The sequence below is a fragment of the Heloderma suspectum genome, chromosome 9, assembly GCF_057233095.1.
Source record: "Heloderma suspectum isolate Gila_16-S chromosome 9, 16-S_ref, whole genome shotgun sequence".
NCBI classification, from domain to species: Eukaryota; Metazoa; Chordata; class Lepidosauria; order Squamata; family Helodermatidae; genus Heloderma; species Heloderma suspectum.
In genome coordinates, this window is record NC_139466.1 from 13,201,005 (window position 1) to 13,220,310 (window position 19,306).

A 19,306-nucleotide genomic window follows, 5' to 3' on the forward strand; every position below is an offset into this window, starting at 1 on the left:
GAGCGCCAGGTGCCGCGCGCGCGCGGGGCGCCACGTGGGCGCCGTGCCGTCGAGGCCCCGCCGCCGGGGCTCAGCCGCGGGCCGGAGCCGCTTTCCCCAGCCTGGGGCCCTCTGGAGGCGCGGGCCAGCATCCCCAGCAGCAGCTCCCACCACGCCGGGTAGGAGTGATGATGGCCGTGGAAGTCTGTGGTCGTGCTGGCTGGGAAGGATGGGGGTTGCGCTCCAGCGGCCATGCAGGCTGGGAAGGATGGGAGTTGCAATCCAGTAGCTGTGCTGGCTGGGAAGGATGGGAGTTGCGCTCCAGCGGCCATGCTGACTCGGAGTGATGGGAGTTGCAGTCCAGCGGCCATGCTGGCTGGGAAGGATGGGGGTTGCTCTCCAGCGGCCATGCTGACTGGGGGTGATGGGTGTTGTGCTCCACTGGCCATGCTGGCTGGGGGTGATGGGGGTTGCGCTCCACTGGCCATGCAGGCTGGGAAGGATGGGAGTTGCAATCCAGTAGCTGTGCTGGCTGGGAAGGATGGGGGTTGCTCTCCAGCGGCCATGCTGACTGGGGGTGATGGGTGTTGTGCTCCACTGGCCATGCTGACTGGGGGTGATGGGGTTTGCTCTCCACTGGCCATGCGGGCTGGGAGATTATAGGACTTGCAGTCCAGTGGCCATGCTGGCTAGGGGGGATGGATGTTGCAGTCCAGCCCATTGGAGGACAGCAGGTTGGGGAAGGCTTGGTTGGAGCAGCTTCCCCCCCCCCCCGGTGCCCTCCAGGTGGGTTGGACTGCAACTCCCATCATTCCCAGCTAGCATAAACCATAGCATGTTAAAAACAAACTGTCTTTATTTCATTTCTAATCCACCCAATAACTCATGTTCTCTGGGCAGATTGCAAACAGTTAAAAAACTAAAATGCCACAGAACAGTTAAAATATGCAATAAAAATATTTTAAAGAATAAAAATACAACATAATCCAAAATAATAAACGGCACAGGAATCGATCAAACAGGCATAATAACCGAGAACTCGGTCTTTAAAATGCCTGGGAGAAAAGTTAATGTTTAACTAACGTTGTTGTTGTTGTTGTTCAGTCGTTCAGTCGTGTCCGACTCTTCGTGACCCCATGGACCATAGCACGCCAGGCCTTCCTGTCCTGCACTCTCTCCCGGAGTCCATATTCATTGCATCGGTGATGCTATCTAGCCATCTCATCCTCTGCCATCCCCTTCTCCTTTTGCCTTCAGTCTTTCCCAGCATCAGCGTCTTTTCCAGGGAGTTTTCTCTTCGCATTAGGTGGCCAAAATATTTGAGCTTCAGCTTCAGTATCTGTCCTTCCAATGAGCACTCAGGGTTGATTTCCTTTAGGATGGACTGATTTGACCTCCTTGCAGTCCAGGGGACTCGTAAGAGTCTTCTCCAGCACCACAGTTCGATGCATTAAAAAGCCAGGGAGAATGAAAACATTTGCCTGACATTTCAAGGTGATGGGACTGGCAGCCCAGTACATCTACAGGGCCCCAGGTTGGTTAAGCCTGGGTCAGAATGTTGGACTGGGACTTGGCAGATCGGGGTTCGAGTCCCTGATCGACCATGAAGCTCAGTGGATGACTTTGGGCCCGTAACTGACTCTCAGCCTAACCCACCTCACAGGGTTGTTGTGAGGATAAAAATGGAAAGGAGGGGAAGGATCATGCACACTGCCCTGGGCTCCTTGGATGAAAGACGGGATATAAATGCAACAGATAAAACAAATAACTAATTTCAAAGATTTTAAACTCACCTTTCAGGGTGCACTGCCTCACAAAATGGCTTACAGTATTACAAAAATATGAACATGCCAATTAGAACTAAACACATACACACAGCAGTAGCAACAGCAGCAGCTGATTTTTAGACACCAAAGGCAAAGTGGAATAGTGGTGTCCAGTGGTTGTTTTTAAAAACCAAGAAGCGATGAGTCCAAACCGTGGGGAGAGAGTCCCAAAGGTGTGGGAGCACCACTGAGAAAGCTGTCCGGATGTCAGTACACCACAACTCCCATCAGCCCTAGCCAGCATAGCCAAGGGTGAGGGATGATGGGAGTTGCAATCCAACAACATCTGAAGGGCCGCATGTTTCCCATCCCTGCATTGAGGGCTCTCATTCCAGGACAGCCTGCCTTTCCCAACCTAGACCCTGTCTGGATGGTTTGGAGTACAATTACTATCATCCCCAGCCACCCAGGGGATTATGTGAGCTGTAGTCCCAATGCAGCTGGCGTGTGCTGGCTTGGGGAAAAATGTTCTTGGGCAGCCATGACTTATTTCTGAGTGAGTGTGTTTTCAGACTGCTCTCATACCAAAACCTTATATGTTTACTCAGGAATAAGTCCTGACGGTATCTACAAGATATATGAGTGAGTATGCTTACAGAAGAACAGGAGAAGAGCCCTGCTGGATCAGACCAAGGGTCCATCTAGACCAGCATTCTGCTCATACAGTGGCCACCCAGCTGTCGACCAGGAACCCACAAGCAAGGCATGAGCGCAACAGGACCCTTTCACCCATGTTCCCCAGCAACTGGTGTACATAGGCTCACTGCCTCTGATTTTAGAGGTAGCACATAGCCTTCAAGACTAGTACCCATACGATTGCACCTGTAACAGCCTGATCTGCTGCAGACGTTTACTCAGAAGTAATCCCCATTTAGTTCTTTGGGTCTTGCTTCTGAGTACATTTGCCTAGGATAGCAGCCTTAGCAACTGTTTACTCCGAAGTGTACCACTGAATTCGATGGGACTTAGTCCCAGATAACAAGGCATAGAATTCCAGTCTTGATCAATGCTGGGTATCTACTATGGCTGAGATTGTCATCTTCACCCTTAACTAATTTATAAGAATCAGTGTGGCGCAGTGGATAGGAGAGACTCATCTTCAAATCCCTATTATGGCATGAAACTCACTGATGGCTCCGGGCAAGTCACTGTGGTGTAGGACTAGGACCAGGAAGTCCTGAAGTTCAGATCCCCACTCAGCCATGGAGCTTCCCTGTCTCATGGTAGTTTAGACACACTGTCTCACAGCCTAACCTACCTCACAGGGTTGCTGGGAGGATAAAATGGATGACAAGTAAGAACAACAGACAGAATTCTAGACTCCTTGGAGAAAGGGCAGGATATATATGTAATAAAGAATGTTTCTCAGCCTCACTTATTATTATTATTATTAACAACAACAGCAACAACAATTTTAAAAACTGTTGGGACTTCATAACACTCAGGTTATATCTACCAAACTTAAATTCAGATTTGGAGACCACACATACAAGATTACTTGCTTGGACTCCATTAATAAACTTTGAATATATGCAACATTTCTGCTGAAATCAACTTAGGTCAACTTAGTTGCCATTAACTTTAATTCCACTAATTTTTGAACTCAATGGAAGTGCAATTAAGTTTCTTTGTCCTGGGGCCAACATGACTGACAAATCCATTTGAAGATATTTTGAAGATATTTATGGAGATCTAATATAGATGTTTGATTTATTTAAGGTACAATCCCATGCAAGTTTAGACAGAAAGAAGTCCTACAACTCCCAGCGTTCCCTAGCCAGCTTTCTCCAAGGGCGCATAGGATTGTGCCCTTAGAGAAACCTTTCCCAACCTGGTGCCCTCCAGATGTGCTGGACTACAATGCCAATCACCTTGCAATGCCAGGCAAATTTGTTTTTTTATTTTCTCAGGCTTTTTAATGTATTTCAAGCTGCAATCCTGTGCATGTTTAGACAGAACAAAGTCCTACAACTCCAAGCATTCCCCATCCGGCCATGGCTGGCTGGGGAATGCTGGGAGTTGTAGGACTTCTTTCTGTCTAAACAAGCATAGGATTGTGCCCTTAATGTTTTTAACATGCTATCGTTCGCTGTATTATTTTGGTATTTTATCTCGTTTTTGTAAACTGCTCCACCATCTCTGCTGAGGGGCAGTATATAAAACTTTTCAAATAAACAAAATACAATCATATTGAAAGCAACCAATATCTGAACAGCAGTGCAGATATCTGGAGATAAAAGCTGGAGATAAAAGCTGGAGCTTCTACAGTCCTGCTGCTCAAGACTGGCACATGCTATATAGACTTTATGGCTATAAACAGATCTGCCCCACACATTTAAGTCATGGAGACCACAGTGACTACAGTTCCCACTGACTTCAAAAGAGAAAATGGTTGGAAAGTTTACCCCGATTGTTTGGTGGAATCAAAGATGAGCTAAAGGTGCTGGAAAAAAATGAGGCAGGGAAATTCCAACTGATAACATTGAGTCTAGCATGAAATTATATTTGCTAGCGGATAACTAGCCCTGCCCAAAGCTTTGTCGTCAACAGTGCTACCTTTCAGTGGCCTGATCCAACACCCCCCCCCCCCGGCACAGCCTTGAATGGATCTCTTTCCTCCTTACATAGCACTGAAGTCACCCCATTGTCTTGGAAGCTGCCTGAGACAAGACGATGAATGGGAATTTAGCTCCTCTCCCACCCCAAACTATGAGCACGCAAAACTGACTGACATGACCTGCTTCTTGTGCAGAGATGTGGGCTGTCTTTGACACCTAATGGAAGTGTTGTCTGCTTATTTCTTCATGTGCTCAGCAATTCGAGGAAACAAAAATACAATTAATTAAGCAGGTCAAAGGCAGGAGAGGGAAATCAGTGTTTTGAGGAAGCAAGCAGACAGGGGCCTTTGCCATAAAATAATAATAATTATTATTTTATTAACTAGTGGAGGACTTGCAAGAGCTTTACCGTGCTTTTCCCTACTTTACCTTCACAAAAGAACATTCGAAGTGTCATGCTGGATGAGACCAACAGTCAGCCCTTATCCTGCATCCTGTTCACACAGTGGCCAACCAGCTGCCCACGGGAAACCCACAAGCAGGACGTGAGTGCAGCAGCACCCTCTCGCCCATGTTCCTCAGCTACTGGTGTTCACAGGCACACTGTCTCTGATATTGGAGGTGGCATATAGCCATCAAGATCAATAGCCATTGATAGCCTTATCCTCCATGAATTTCTCTAAGAGAGCTTCGGCTCTTGGGTAGCATAGAAATGTCATAAATAAAAGCAATCCCTTTTTAAAGCCATCTAAATTGGTGGCCATCACTACATCTGGTGGTAGCAAATTCCATAGTTTGACTATGTACTGTGTGAAGGAGTCCTTTTATCTGCCCTGGATCTCCCACCAATCAGCTTCATGGGATGGCCCCATTGGGTTCTAGTATTATGAGGGAGAAAAATGGCTCCCTCTCCACTTTCTCCACACTATGCATCATTTTGTACACATCCAGTGTGACTACAAAATTATGTCACATCAACCCAGCGCTCAAATTATGGGGGTGGGGAGAAGGTAATGAAATTTGGCTCCCACCAAATTTAGCACATAACACAGCCACTTTGCTGAAGCTAAGCAGGTCTGGTGAGCACCTGGATGGGAGACTCCCCTGGAATCTCTGGAAACAAGATCTGAGGGAGAGGAGAGGAGAAATGGGGCTATTCCGTCAGCCCTGCTGAAAGGCCACCCATGAAGGCTTCTCCTTCTTCAACTGTCACCACCAGCAGCCATTCCAGCTGGCTGTATGAAGGGAGGTGAGAGGAGAAGCCTTTCCACCAGCCTTAGTGAAAGACTACTCCCCCCCCCCCGCCCTTTTCCCTCACCATCCCCTTTTCCTTGTATGCCATATCTTTTTAGGTTGGAAGCCTGCAGGGACTCTTGTTGCATGTTTAGCTGCTCTGGAAGCAGCTGAGGAGCGGGATAAAAGTACTTTAAGCAAATTCAATTAAATTAATAAGATGAGCCCTGTTGGATCAGACCAAGGGTCCATCTAGTCCAGCATCCTGTTCACACAGTGGCCAACCAGCTGCCCATAGGAAACCCACAAGCAGGATATGAGTGCAACGGCACCCTCCTGCCCATGTTCCCCAGCAACTGGTGTACATTGGCAGACTGCCTGTGATACTGGACATAGAACAGAGCCATCAGGACTAGTAGCCATTGATTGTTCAGTCGTTAAGTTGTGTCCGACTCTTCATGACCCCATGGACCATAGCACGCCAGGCCTTCCTGTCCTGCACTCTCTCCTGGAGTCCATATTCATTGCATCGGTGATGCTATCTAGCCATCTCATCCTCTGCCGTCCCCTTCTCCTTTTGCCCTCAGTCTTTCCCAGCATCAGGGTCTTTTCCAGTGACTTTTCTCTTCGCATTAGGTGGCCAAAATATTTGAGCTTCAGCTTCAGTATCTGTCCTTCCAATGAGCACTCAGGGTTGATTTCCTTTAGGATTGACTGATTTGACCTCTTTGCAGTCCAGGGGACTTGAAAGAGTTTTCTCCAGCACCACAGTTGGAACGCATCAATTCTTCGGCATTCAGTCTTCCTTATAGTCCAGCTCTTACAGCCATACATTACTACTGGGAAAACCATAGCTTGATTATACGGACCTTTGTCGGCAAGGTGATGTCTCTGCTTCTTACTATGGTGTCTAGGTGTGCCATAGCTTTCCTCCCAAGGAGCAAGCGTCTTTTAATTTCATGGCTACAGTCACCGTCTGCGGTGATCTTGGAGCCCAAGAAAGTAAAATCTGTCACTGCTTCCATTTCTTCCCCTTCTATATGCCAGGAAGTGATGGGGCCAGATGCCACGATCTTCATTTTTTTAATGTCGAGTTTCAAACCAGCTTTTGCACTCTCCTCTTTCACCCTCAACAAGAGGCTGTTTAGATCCTCTTCGCTTTCTGCCATTAGGGTGGTATCGTCTGCGTATCTGAGGTTGTTGATAATTCTCCCAGCAATCTTAATTCCGACCTGTGATTCATCCAACCCGGCGTTTCTCATGATGTACTCTGCATATAAGTTAAATAAGCAAGGCAACAATACGCAGCCTTGTCGTACTCCTTTCCCAATTTTGAACCAATCGGTTCAAACCAATAGTAGCCATTGATAGCCTTCGGGAATTTGTCTGACCCCAAATTTGTCTCACCAGTACCCCTTCTTCTCCCTGGCTGTACAAACACGAGAACAACAAATTAAACATAAGAATTTGCTGTGCTTTCATGTCACCCCAAATCAGTGATGGTTGCCTCACTTTGCCAAAAGGTAGGACTGGCCCTGATGCAGACGAGGAGGTATCTCCAGCTGGAAACATTTATGATTGCATACTGTTATATGTTCACAGAGCTGGTTCAAGTTGCACATACTTGGATGAACACAGAGGCTCACAGCAGCATTTTCTATTTGTCTCAGCAATGGTTCCTCATATCAATACCAGTAGTTTGCTTTAACTGCATTTTGCTACATTTCTGACACACCTTCTTCATCTGTAGTTGTAAGGGTCTAGATTTCTGTCACAACTTTGTATGGCAAGCGCTGGGTCCAAGTTATTTGGAAGAAGACTTTTGCGATCAGTTATCAAGTCAAATTTGTTCTTTTTCTAGGAAACAATTTGAGATGGACACAAACACATTCCCTTTCTACTCCATCCAACTCTTGACCCATAATTTCCACTTTCTACTTACTGATTCAGGTGCTGTGATCAAATGCTTTGCATCACACTGCAATAACCTTGGGTGACTTATGTCACCCTTCTCCACTGTGATTTAATGTCCTATAAAATTGGACTAATTATACTTCCAGGTAACATGGGGTAATAATGACACGACTGAAAAGCTGAAGACTGGATTTCAAAAGCCAGGAAATGTTCAAGAGGAAAGTGCGTGATACAGAAGAAATGTGGCACAAATTACCTCCAGGAATGATTTAAAGCAGTGTGGAAAAAACAAACAGCATTTTCACAATGGGGCCAAGGATTTAACCATGGGGCAGCAGGGTTAACATCTCAAGTAGGCATGTGGTGGAAGAGTTTGCTCTAGATTTGTTTGACATTTCAAGAGGTTAAATGAAGAATTTGGTTTGTGTAATTTTCCTTTGCTGAGGGGTGGGGAGGAAGGGTGTCATAAGTTATTATCTAGGTAATAAAACTGTCTATCAAGTAAATTAAGGTGCTAGCTTAGAGGTGAATGCTTTAATTGCATCATTAGGGTGAATGGTTTGTATTTCTCCCACAGAAATAGGGAGCCCTGCCTAACAGTGGGAGAGCTCTGTTGAGCTCATGTTCTGCTTGTGGGCTTGGTTTCCTCAAGGCATCTGGTTGTCCGCTATGGGAAACAGGAGGCTAAACTATGCTGGCCTTCGGCTGATTTATCAGGGCTCTTATTATGTCCTTATGCTTTCCTGCTCACCCTGCTGTGTGATTCCAGGCCAGCTTTAAGCCTTGGAACAAAGAAACAACTTATGCCATCATGAACATCTGCTTACACTGAAACGGGAGTGATCAGAACGGTGTAGTGGATCAGGAGTGGGCAACTTGTGGGTCTCCAAACGTTTTGGCCTACAACTTCCATCTGCCCTTGGCCAGTATAGCCAATGGTGCGGAAAGATGGAAGTTGTAGGCTGAAATTTTTGGAGGGTCACAAGTGACCCAAGATGGTGCTTTGGGTGTGGTTTTGGAAGTCCCAGATTAAAATCCACAATCACTCCAGAAAATGTACTGGATAGCCTTCATGAAGACACTGCCTCTCTGCACAGCTTGTAAGACCACCTAGAGATAGTGGAGTGACGGGATCTGAACTGGGGACTTTGTACTTCACGCTTACAACACGAAGCCTTCTCCCCAGTCTTTACTCACCATCCTGCTGAGGTCTAAGTATGCTTAAACTGCCTTGCCTCTGTTCTTTCCACCACTGTCAAACTTTACACTGTATTTATTTATTCCATTTCTGTACTGCCCAATAACCGAAGCTCTCTGGGCGGTTCACAACAATTAAAACCATAAAATACAACATGAGACAATATCAAAGTGTAAAAGTTTAGAACTACAGTATAAAATCAAAGTAACAACCAAAATAAAACTTAGCAGTAATGCAAAGATTTAAAATACAGATTTAAAACAACAGAAGCTGAAAGACTAAAATACCTGGGAAAATAAGGTATTCACCTGGCGCCGGAAAGAGCACAACATAGGCGCAAGGTGAGTCTCTCTGGGAAGCTCATTCCACAACCAGGGTGCTATTCTAGAAAGAGGGGCAGGGAGTTTATTATGCAAAGCATCATGTAAATCTATAACACTGTCTTAAAAGTGTAATATTTAATATTCATCAGGGGACATAAGAACATAAGATAAGCCCTGCTGGATCAGACCAAGGGTCCATCTAGTCCAGCATTCTGTTCACACAGTGCCCAAACAGCTGTCAACCAGGAACACACAAGGAGAACATGAGCGCAACAGTACCCTCCCACCCATGTTCCCCAGCAACTGATGTACATAGGCTCACTGCCTCTGATACCATAGGTAGCACATAGCCATCAGGACTAGTAGCCATTGATAGCCTTTTCCTCCAGAAATTTGTCTACCCTCTTTTAAAGCCATCCAAATTGCTGGCCATCACTACATCCTGTGGTAGCAAATCCCATAGTTCAACTATGCACTGTGTGGACAAGTCCTTCCTTTTGTCTGTCCTGAATCTCCCACCAGTCAGCTTTGTGGGATGACCCTGGGTTCTAGTATTATGAGAAAGGGAGAAAAATGTCTCCCTATCCACTTTCACCACACCGTGCATAATTTTGTACACCTCTATCATGTCCCCCCTTCTTCACCCTTTCTCCAAGCTAAGCAATTCCAGCTGTTGTAACTTTCCCTCATAGGGGAGATGCTCCAGCCCCTTGATCATTTCACTTGCCCTTTTCTGCACTTTTTCCAGCTCTACAATTTTTTTTTTTTTTAGGTGCGGTGACCAGAACTGTACACAGTATTCTAAGTGTGCTCACACCATAGATTTGTATAAGGGTAGTGTGATATTGGCAGGAGTCTCAGTAGAGAGGTGGAACAAAATATATGTTGTTTCCTACTGAGGAGTCCGTGTCCAGACATGTTTGGATGGAAAGATTGGATGTGTTGATTCATCAGGGTCTTTACTCAAGCGTGGTGGAGTTTCCGTTTGTGGGGACTGAATCAGAAAGGCTTATTTCTCTCTATCTCTTCCCCCTTTAGGAAGTTGATTACACAAGACCGGAGATCTGAACTGTCCGTATGATCAAGGAGATGACACAGTTAGATTGGACAGCTCAGAAGCATCAAGCTCCTGATAATCTGCAAACAAGGGAACATGTCTGTACATGTTAGTTTGGGGTGTCTATATACCATGCAATACCTCCTTCGCCTTTGACTAAAGACAGCCATATGATATTGAGGCAATTCTGCACATCTGCACATAAACATAAGTTTCAGGGATGCACTTTAAACAAATCCATCAAATTGTAATATTTGCGTGCATCATTCTGGGTGTGCAATGTTGCTTCTCCCCCACCCCCACTGCGCCCTTATTCCATCAGTGACAAAGAGACCAAGGGCTCCTTCACACTGAGCTTTTATCCTGCAATTGAAATTGCTTCTTCATGGAAGTTTGCGGGCTGTTTACGGGGATCTCTACACCTTACGTTTATTGCGCATTCATGGTTGCTCACTCACTGAATTGTGCGGGTCCATTACATGACATCCTCATTGTCCAGTCATTATTCCACTATTTCCTCCCACCTATCCTGTGTTTTCCTCAAACGGGAAAAATTGGGTATTTTTCCAGATATGCGCGAATGGAGTGCCGTGTCCTCCCCGGGTATTTCTCCCCTAGCGTGAATGAAGCGCTGAGTGTGGTTGTTGGGGGCATGGTCATGATGTCGAAGGTGGTGACGAAGGTCTGACGGGTGTTCAGGCTTTCCGCTCCTGGTCCTTTTTTTGGTTCCTCGCCATTTCCAGCCTGCCTGTTCAAAGCAGAGCAGCAGAACGGCAGAGCAGCAGCAAGGGGGGGCAGAGCAGAGGAGCAGGAGAGGGGCTGAGTGGCAAGGACTGGCCAAAAGCATGGAAGAGGGAGGCGGGGCCCGGGGAGATCAGTGGGGCGGGGCTGTCTGTGTGTCAGTCCCCATACACCAGTAATGTGCAAGGGGAGGGAAAGGGGCAGGTACCCAGGAGCAAGTATCACTGAACCTGGAGTGTGTGTAGCGCCTCTTCGTGGAAACAAAGCTATGGGACGTGCGTGTAAAAGGAATCAGTTGTGATCCTGCATTTAAAACAGAAGTGGAAAGTCCCATTTTAAACGCAGGATTTTAGGCTGGTGTAGAAATCCCCTACACGAAGCCATGACCCTCCAAGGTCTCTCCTGCACTAAATGCCCTTTGTTCCATTTTTCAATAGATCGCAGATAATGAGCTATCATCTTACCCTGTTGTGTTTAGCTTTAGTTTCCTCGTGAAAAGAGTAAAAGTGGCAAGAAGAGGAATGAGATCAATGAAAGATAAAGGAAGACTCAGATAAGAGGGAAAGGGGGTAGGGAAAAGGAAGCACGTGAAAAAGGGAGTCATTGTGGTCCTGCATTTAAAACGGAAACAGAAAGCCCCATTTTAAACGTAGGATTTTAGGCTGGTGTAGAGATGCCCCAAGCCTAGAGTAGGCAGGTATTGGGCAAGGGGTGGAGAGAGAGCAAAGGGAACAGAGAGCCAAAGGAACGAGGAAAGCGTGGGGATTCTGTTCTGTGATGTCTCGTGTCTTAACCACGCGTAGCTTCACCCAGACATCCTCTTTTTTCTAAGAACTGATTATATATTACTGAGCAGTGGCAGCACTGGGGGGCGGGGAGGAGTGATTGGTGGGTGGGTGGGTAAAGAAAGGGGAAAATTAGAGAGGGGTCCAAGCAAGCACAATCTGTTAGGGAAGTGATACTTAGCAAGAGGGGAGATTTTGTCCCATGTAGCACGGCATATAAGAGCTAAACTACACACTACGTTAAATATGTAGCTTGCAGATTAAAGAACTTTTTTTTTTTTAACTTTCAAGTAAGTATGTGGGGCCCCAATTCAGATCAGGACTAGCATGCATATGTAGGGGAGGTATAAACCTACCCTCCCAGCCGCATCCCCCTAGTTAAATTCACTGGCTTCCTACACGGGCTAAAAAAAGGTGGGGGAAAGCATTGTTGGCACCAAGGGAGTTTCATCCCGGCCTCCTTTTAGCCCTCTGCAGGGGGAGGGGGATTTATGAGGGGGAGTTTTAGAGGGGGAAGCAGCTGGGTAGGAAGGTTCTGCTCCCCCCACCCCACCAACCTGCACATGCTGGTCCTAGACCAGATCAGGGTCCCACACACTTAGTGGAAGATAAAAAAAAGAAAGTTGGGATCATCTGCACACTACATACGTAGTGTAGCGTGTTGTTTAGAGCAGGCCTTGAGACCAGGCATGTCTCCTAGTGAGCAGATGAGCTGGGCCTCTTGACGTTCCGCCTGCTTTGCAAAGAAGAAGGAGCCCTTCATCATGTTTGAGAGTGGAACCAATTGGTCCCAAGTTGAGTGCAATCTGCTAAGAGGTCTTTAAACAGAAGTAAGGGACAAGTTGTGAAGCAGTTCCCAGGTTTTTGTTGTTGTTGAGTGTTTTCAACAGTTTTGTATGTAAATGGGTTTTATATTTTCTTTTGAAGGTTTTAATCTTTTGGAAACCACCTACAGAGCTTGGGCTATTGGTTGGTATAGAAGAAATAACAACAACAACAAGAACAATAGTAGCAGTAGTAGTAATATTCTGGGGGAGGAGGTAGATAACAGAGCAGCAAAACCCTTTTCACCTAAGCGTGAAAGTCAGTTTTCTGGAGATGACCATATTACACAGGACAGAGCTCTTTTGCACAAGCAGTTTTATCCAGACCACATTGAGAATGTAGGTGGGTACAGATTTCATGGTCCCAAGAACAGGTTGTGAGTGACACATTGCCTCTAGCTGCAGCAGGGGGAGCGGTGTGAGTGGCCTGGTTCACACAACTACGGCTGGGGAAATAATCCATGGTGGTTTATTTCCCCTGCTGCATGTGCCGGCGGGATTAGCACAATTACTCTCAGCAGTTGACTTGTCATGCAAGCAGGTTGGCTTGTTGCCATGGGTATCAAGCTACCTCGAATCCGTGGGCTCTTGTAGGGTTCTGGGTGGCTTGTTACCCACAGCAACAAGCCATCCTGGCTGGGTTCACATGACATGACAAACCATGCTGGCAATGGTAATTATGCTGATCACCCAGCATGCAACTGGCACATGCTGGGTTCATACAACGGACTTACCCACGCTCATTGGTTGAGTGTGGGTTGTTGTTGAACCATGGGTTATCATGTTGTCTGAACCCAGGGCATTTCCCACAGGATGGTTTGTTAGCCATGCAGTGTGGCTTGTTAACCACCCTGAACAACCCAACAACAAATGATAGGTTCTCAAGGTGGCTTGTTTGAGAAAAGCCACACTGCATGGTTAACAAGCCACTCTGCAGAAAACGTGCTGCATTCAGACAACACGATAACCCACAGTTCAACAACAACCCACGATTCAACAACAATCCACACTCAGCCACAGAATGTGGGTTAGCGTGTTGTGCGAATCCACTTGCAGGGTAGTTAACAAGCCACTGTGGCTTGTTAACCACCCTGCAGTTGTGGGAACCAGGTCTCTGAGGCCTCTTCCCCTAAGCCTGACTGGGACCAACAGCCATTTAGCTCCTCTCCCAGTCCTGCTTTCACTAGCCATTCCACCTGGTCATCCTGCAACCACTACGTAAGAGTATGAAAAAGTCAGGACCTGAATACTGCTCATTTCACCCCTCCCTATTCCATTTGTGTCATGCCTCTTAGACTGCCAGGCATGATTATAAAATGCTATCATTCATGGGTGGGGATATCATTCCAGTTATTTGTCTGCCCCTAACCTTTGCTCCTCCAAGGTCTCTTGCTCACAGAGTTATTTATTTATAAGTATTTCTGAATCACCCAACACAATGTACAATGTACAATTTAAAACATGTGACTGTGACTATGACAATTTTGAACATTAGAACAATTATAAAAAAGCATCACACATGGCAAAATTAAGAATGGGGGGAATTCCTTTTTAAAAAGAGAGTGGAGCTAAGTCTCTTAAAAGCCTTGCAGAACAAAACAGTTTTAAGAGCCTGCCTAAAACTCAGCCAAGAAGGTACCCACCTAAGAGAGTTTCACAGTGAGGGTGTCACCCCAGAGAAGGCCCTGTTCTGTATTCCCAATAACCCAGCCTTTCTTGGTGGTGGGACATAGAGAAGGGCCTCTGATGCAGACCTCAAACTACAGTTTCATATGGGACAGATACCCTGATCCCAAACTGTTTAGGGCGTTATGGTAGAAACCTGCACCTTGAATTGTTCCCAGAAACAAATTGGCAGCCAGTGTAGTTGCCATGAGCAGTGTAATATGGTCAACAGAGTGAGCACCCGAAAGCAATCTGGCCATTGCATTTTGCACTGCCTCTGCCAATTCATCCTTGCCGCTGCCCCCTATGCATGGAACATCCCTTCTGAACATTATGTGTTGAACCCCTTTCTTCCTTCAAAACCCACCTTCCCCATGTGCCCTTTGACTTACCAGCTGTCCCAACCTGGTGCCCTCCAGATGTGTTGGGGGATCCTGGGAGTTGTACTCCAACACATCTATAGGGCACCAGGTTGGGGGGAATCATAAATAAGAGTTGGAAGGTGCCTTAGAAATCATCTAGTCCAACTCATTTGCTCAGTGCAGGCTCTGCACTGCAGACTTATCCTCTTAAGAATGACTAAGGGAGCAATCCTATCAGGATAGGCAGCTGCCTGTGAACTCAGAGGTGACCACCTATCCAATGCAGGGTGGGTGGAGCGCAGAGGGGATCTTTGCCTCCGCGCTCCGGTCGCCCTGCATTTTCGGCTGGATGGCCAATTTCGGCTGTCTAGCTGCAGTGCCTTGGAGCAGGGTGGGGGTGGTCAGACGACACATAGGAAGCATTGTACCAGCCTTTCCAAGGTCCCCTCCCCGCCCCAGGGAACACCCCCTTTCCTTTTGCTCCGAGCTGCTCTTATGAGAGCGGGGCCCGGGACAATCTGCACCACCTATGAGGGGGTGAGGGCAGGGAGGTGGTTTTCTGGGAACTGACCTCAGAGTGCAGGCTCCGAGGTTGGTTCCTCAAAACTGACTAATCCTATGGCCATCTAGCCGCTGTCTAGGATTGCACCCTGAGCCTCTTATTCCTCCTCCTCAGCTGTAGTGTTAGTACATTTCATGGCATTTGCCCATTGTTCCCTGCCTACCCTGGTCTGTCCTTACATCTGATATTTCCCCACTGTCTAAGATTGTAAGCTCCATGGATAATTCACCATGCACAGCATATATCAGTACATCCAGAGGCACCACAGTGCAGAAGGCTGGTCACTATCTCTCCTCACTATCAGATATATTGTATTTTTATTTAAATCGTAGTAGTCATTTCTAAATCTGCACTGTACATTTATACATTAAAACATGTCAATGTTATGCAAATCCATCTCCTCCGTTGTCCTCTTTTTTGGTTATGTATTTCCTCTTTTTTGGCAGTTCGTAAGTGGCCACCCTAATGGGGAAGGTGTGGTCCTCTGGAGGTTGTTGGACTGCAATACCCATCGTCGTTTGACTATGTGGATTGGGGCTGAAAGAAGTTGCAGTTCAGCAACACACATTCTCCACCCCTGCCTTAGGGGCTGGATTGAGCCCTTAGAAAAACAGTAGCTTACCTCTAGATTCAAGGCTGTCCAGTTATTGGCTTGAATTGGTTTTATGCATTTGAAACGTTTGGTCTTTGTGCACTGCTTTGGAATATTTGTTTTTAAATGAAAAAAAAATATACACACATTTTAAAATGTGTATATTTTAGAGCCAGTGTGGTGTAGTGGCTAGAGTGTTGGGCTTGGAGTTGGGTTCTAGTCCCCACTCAGCCATAGAAGCTCACTGGGTGACTCTGGGCCAGTCGCAGACTCTCAGCCCAGCCCACCTCATAGGGTTGTTGTTGTGAGGATAAAATCAGGAGGAGGAGGATTATGTACTCCGCCTTGGGTTCCTTAAGGAGGAAAAAAGGTGGGGTATAAATGTAATAAATAAATAAATAAATCCGGCCTGGCCACTGTATTCCATGCACTGGTAACCTGACGTTTAGGTTAGTGTAATACACTTTCTGTGGGACAGCCCTCATGCTTGGTCCAGAAGCTGCAGCTGGTGCCGAATGCGGCAGTCACGATGCTGGGTGGAGCGCCTGCTCACGCACATATTACACCAGTGTTGAAGCAATTGCACTGGCTACCTATTACCTAGTACAAGGTCTTGCTGTTGGCATATAAAGCCCTGAACAGCTTAGGACCCAGTTACCTGGCAGATCGCCTCCCCAATACAGACCTGTGCGAGCATTAAGATCATCGGAGAAGGTCTTGGTGGTGGTACCAGGACCTGGAGATTGCCATCTCACAGAAACCAAGAAGTGGGCCTTCTCCGTGGTGGCACCCAATTCATGGAAATACTCTCTCCCCTGATATTTGGGGGAGAATGCTTTAGGCACCAATTAAAGACCCATTTCTTTACCCAGACCTTCACTGAGTGAATGTATGGTTCCGGCCCAGCCTATCTTAAGGAGCGCCTCCAGCAGCACCAGACAGGCCGCTTAACAAGATCAGCCTCGGATGGCCTTCTCTCTGTCCCATCAGCCAGGACAGCTAGACTGGTGGGGATGAGGGAGAGGGCCTTTTCTGTGGTGGCCCCCACTCTGTGGAACTCCCTCCCTAGGGAACTCTGTCATGCCCCCTCTTTAATGAGCTTCCGTCGTGCATTAAAAACGTTGTTGTTCAGGCAGGCATTTGGGGTGGGTTAGGGTATTTTAGAAAATGTTTTTATTGTAGAATTTTATTGTTTTAAACTGTTTTATTGTATGTTGTACATCGCCCAGAGTGGCTGGGTGACCAGCCAGATGGGCGATTAATAAATTTAATAATAATAATAATAATAATAATGTGCTGCCCAGTCTGTTTGTTTGCAATGATGGAGTTGTATTGGTTTTAATTGCTTTTAATGTTTTTATTAATGTATTGTAGAAATGTTTTAGCAGTTTTAATATGTATTACTGTATATTATAATGTATTTGCGAACCATTTAGATCAATCTTTAAATATGTTCAATATATAAATCTATTTAACAATAAAAAATAAACATAGGTCGGCCATCCAGTTTTCCACCGTTGAGATCCACCATGATGCTCTTTGACCATGGACTTCATCTTACAGAGCAAACGCTACAGTGAACCAGAGCAGCAATGAGGGGAACCTTGGCCTGGTGAAAACCATAAAATATTGTTATGTATACAGTATGCATGCAAAAAGTAGCTTGTAAACAAAGGTAGTTTGTAAAAAACCCATTGACCTGAGAAGAGAAGTGCATTGATCAAACTGTTTTGAGACTCTTCTAATGTTTACGGCCACATATCACCAAATGCAAGTCTTTTGCTGTTTTACTTATCATTATTAAGGATTGTTTTTGAAATGGCACACTTTCTGATTAACAGGATTCAAAGAAAATGCAAATCTGGTGGAAGTCCATTGCTTGATTGCATTGACTCAATCATCTAGTCCAACTCATAAAAAGTTTTGTTTTTTATATGTGGGATTATATTGTACTTTGAAACACAGACTACAGTAGGTTGGTATTTATTATGGTGCAATATCAAGTAATCAGTGGAGTTCATTGAGGGGGAGGAGGTCAGAGTACGTAACTCTGGAAATATCAGCAACCATAAATATATCCAAAGATCTAGAACTTTTTTTTTTTAAAGGAAGATAAAATAATTAGAAACAACTTTCAGGACATTGCAGCAAAGTTTGCCATCCATCTTCAAAACAAAAGATAAAGGCAGAGGCAGGCAGACCGTCTGCAAGTTCCAAGAAACTAATAAGAGCCTATCTCAGAAGTGGCTGAGATAAGACAGAAGGTTTGGAACAGAACTAAAAGATTCAGTGCCAGTTCTCCCCAGTAACTTACGGATAAACTGTACAGAGAACACACACTTCTTTTACTTGGAAGAAGGGCCAGTGTGAAGGGTCGGCATGGTTGGGTACGTGCTGAGGGTCCACAGCCCAGCAGTGGTCCACCAACAGCCTCCTAGAGCTGCTCTTCCTCTTTACTGTTGCAACCTGCTGGTTCCCCTGCTTCTCACTCTGGCCCAGACAACGGTGGTGGTCAGGAGGTGCCATGGCCTCCTTGCTCCCTGGCTCTCTGCCTGCCAAGCAAGCAAGTGGGAGCAATAATAAGACAGAGGAGGAGGAACAGCAGCAGCTGCTGACCATGTAGGTGAGAAGGTAGGCTCACTGAGGGAGGGGGCCTTGCCCATGAGCCCTCAAACACCTGGAGCTGGGGGTAGTCAAAAGAGCAAAGGTGTTAGTCTGTTACAGCTAGGGATGTACGTATTGTGTAAAATCCATTCCGTCTGTGTTTCACAGATCGTCAACTGTCCCATCGACAGAACCAGATTTGTCCATCTTTTTTCGTCTTTTTTTTTTTGCGCAAATGTCTCCGCATCTGTGCAAATTTGCATTTGCACATTTGCACACTGCTAAAATTAATTCCCAAAAATTAAAATGTGCATTTTCATGCTGTAGCCTATGGGGGATATGCACATTTTTGGCCGGGTTTTTAACATTTTGCATATTTTTCTACAATGAACTTTGCACAAAATTGAGGAAAGTTAGAAAATTGGTCTGCAAGTTGACAGAGTCTGCCTGACAGGGGTAAAACTGGCCCTCTACAGAATCCACAAGTTGGATCCATGAAAATCCAAACTGATCTGGTTTTGTTTCGGATTTCTCTAACATCCCTAGTTACGGCAAACGACCAGTGCCCCAGATCCAGGGTGCTCTGCATGCAGACACAGGAAGACATGTGTGAATCTGCTCCAATGGGGGGGATAAAAGGTTATGTTGCAGGCTGGTCTGGCAACCTGGAATGAAAGAGGGGCAGTTCTGGCCCCCCTTGTATCAGATCAGTTTAAAGCGATTGTGCTGATCAGCTGTCAGGTGGGCAAGAGCAAAGAAAGAGAGCTCTGCCCAGTGGAGGCGGGTGGCTCCCATTTTAGTGGGGCAGTGAATCCACTCTGGGTTCCAGTCAGACCTCTACAGGAGCTATCCAAGGTGCTGAACCCATTTTGGGTTGTTTGAAGTACTAGTTCCCCTCTACTCAGCACTGATTAGGCCTCATCTGGAGTACTGTGTCCAGTTCTGGGCACCGCACTTTAATAAGGATGCGGACAAGCTGGAGGGGGTTCAGAGGAGGGCAGCAAAGGTGATCAGGGGACTGGAAACAAAGCCCTATGAGGAGAGACTGAGAGAACTGGGCATGTTTCGCCTTGAGAAGAGAAG

The 19,306-nt window shown here is 46.2% G+C and overlaps 1 protein-coding gene across 1 annotated transcript in view; it reads right to left on the minus strand.

The window, feature by feature from the left end:
* RNF128 (ring finger protein 128) overlaps positions 1–19,306 on the minus strand; it is a 64,268-nt gene that overhangs the window by 36,903 nt on the left and 8,059 nt on the right. The gene's annotated exons all lie outside the window — the stretch shown is intronic.